A 2,778-nucleotide genomic window follows, 5' to 3' on the forward strand; every position below is an offset into this window, starting at 1 on the left:
AAGCTCAGTCTCTTGCTGCTACAGGGAGCAAGAACTGTGCCAGGAAGCTGGGGGGTGAACCAGGTGGAGGAAGAGGACCCTGCATCAGAGGAGAGGTAAGGTCTGGGCATCCAGGGCCAGACTGGTCTCTGCCAGCTCCAAGGCTGACAGCATCCTGAGGGGACAGCGGGCCCCAGATGGACGGAGAAGGGGCCGCTGCCGTGATAAACCCCGGACAAACACAGGAGTGATACAATTGTAAGAATCACGAGGCCGGGCATTGTGGCTCACACCTGTAATCAGCGCTTTGGGAGGTCCAGAGAGGCAGATTGCCTGAGCTCAGTAGTGGAAACCAGCCTTTGTAAGATGGTGAAACCCCGCCTCTACTAAAATACAAAAAATCAGCTGGGCGTGGCGGCCGGCGCCTGTAATCCCAGCTACTCAGGAGGCTGAGGCACGATAATTGCTTGAACCCAGGAGGCGGGGATTGTAGTGAGCCAAGATCGCGCCATTGCACTCCAGCCTGGACAACAAAGGGAAACTGTGTCCAAAAAAAAAAAAAAAAGAAAAAGTCACGGATGATGGGGCAGCGCACATTAAAAATGGGGATCCTGTGGCCAGAGAGCTGCTCTGGGTCCCGAGTGTGGGTAGCAGAGGGAGGCACGGCTCTCCTCCCAGGGCCGCACACTCTGCAGTGGCGCAGAGCGCCCGGGGTGCTCTGAGCGCAGGGCCTCCAGACATCGCGGGGCATCCTGCACAGCAGGGGTGCGGCCCTGACCCGAGAGCGGGGCAGGGGTGCGGAGGACAGGATCTCCGATGTCCCTGCTCCGCGGGCGCCCGCAGTGCTGAGCCGAAGCTCGGCGGGGCTGAGCTCCAGCTGGGGGCGGGTAGCTGACAGCCTCTAGGCCCGGGCTCCCTCCAGAGGCAGCGTTGCACCCTGACCCTAACTTCCGCCTGCGGCGTTCAGATGCGGAAAGCAGGGAGCCTGAACCCAAAGCTGCGATCAGAGAATCGTGTGTGTGAAGGGTTTCTTGTGTCCTCCGTGTTCCCCTGTGGAAGCAAGTGGAGGTGCCTCGAGCCTGCACACAAGATGCTCTCAGGAGACCCTGAGCTCCCATTGCGCCTGTGAAAGGAAAATATTTTGGGCCCCCCAAAATCATTAAATTCAACTTAAGCTTGGAGCTGCTTAGGGCAAACCTGCCTCCCATTTTATTTAAAGTCACTCCCCTGCTCACTGAGATAGATGCATATTTGATTTGCCTCCTTTGGAAAGGTGTTTGTGCTGGGCAGCACCAAGGCGCGGTGCAGGGAATGGTTCAGGATTCCGAGCAGATGCGGGCCAGGCCGGCGTCCAGGAGCGGCCAGCGCAGGTGCTGCTGTGTGGTCAGCGGCGCCAGGGGCACTCGGGGCGTGGGCCCCTCCAGGTCATGCTTGCGTTTCTCCAGGGCGATCTCAGGCTTCCACAGGGTCTCCAGGGGACACCGCTGAGAGCGGACTGTCAGAGCGTCCAGAAGGCTCGTCTTACCGCAGCCCTTTTGCTGTCTTGATTCCCGTGGATCCCGTTGCTCAGGCGGCGCAGGGGCTCCCTGTACTTGGGCAGCGGCTTTAGCTTGTCCAGGCACTGCTGCTGCTCGGCCTGGCTGGAGCCCGCTGGGCTCATGACTGAGCCGCGTTTCATTGCATTGGTGGCTGCTGTATTGGCACTGGGCCTGCAAAGCCTGTTGCTGCTGCTCCTGTAGCTGCAGCTGTGCCCTGTGCTGCTGCGTCTGTTGCTGGTTTTGATGATTCAATATAACTGGAAATTTTATTGGTCTTTTGTACTTTTTTTAGTCTCCATTTCTGTTTTGATTTTGTTTTGTTTTGTTTTGAGACGGATTCTTGCTTTGTCACCCAGACTGGGGTGCAATGGCACGATCTCAGCCCACTGTAACCTCTGCCTCCCCCGGTTCAAGCGATTCTCCTGCCTCAGCCTCCCAAGTAGCTGGGATTACAGGCACCAGCCACCATGCCTGGCTAATTTTTGTATTTATAGTAGAGACTCGGTTTTGCCATGTTGGCTAGGCTGGTCTCAAACTCTTGACCTCCCAAAGTGCTGGGATTACAGGCGTGAGCCACCACCCTGGCCTCTGCTCTGATCTTTGTTATTTCTTTTCTTCTACTAATTTTGGGTTTGCTTTGCTCTTACTTTGCTATTTCTTTAAGATGCAACATTAGGTTGTTTATTGGAAGTTTTTCTACTTTTTATGTAGGTGTTTATTGCTATAAACTTCCCACTTAGTACTGCTTTTGTTGTATCCCATAGATTTGGTTACATTGTGTTTCCATTTTCATTTGTCTCAAGAAATTTTTTAAACATTTTCTTCTTAATTTCTTCATTGACTCAATGGTCATTCAGAAGCATGTAGTTTAATTTCCATGTGTTTGTATGGTTTTCAAAGTTTATTTATTTATTTATTTCTAGTTTTATTCCATATTATTAAATATGTGTTAATGTTTAATAAAGCATATTAAATAAAACATATTTAATATGTTTTATTAAATATTAAAATATATTTAATGTAATTTCATGTTTTCAAAAAATTTTTTTGAAACGTGTTTTGTGGTCTACCATACGGTCAATCTTTGGGACTGTTTTATGTGCTGGGGAGAAGGATGTGTATTCTGAAGCTGATGGATGAAATATTCTGTAAATATGTATTAGGTCCATTGAGTCTACAGTACAGATTGTCTGATGATTCTTTGTTAACTTTCTGTTTAGATGATCTGTTCAGTGCTGAAAGTGGGGTGTTAAAGTCCCAG

This window comes from Pan troglodytes, chromosome 13, assembly GCF_028858775.2.
Source record: "Pan troglodytes isolate AG18354 chromosome 13, NHGRI_mPanTro3-v2.0_pri, whole genome shotgun sequence".
In the NCBI taxonomy this organism is placed as follows: Eukaryota; Metazoa; Chordata; class Mammalia; order Primates; family Hominidae; genus Pan; species Pan troglodytes.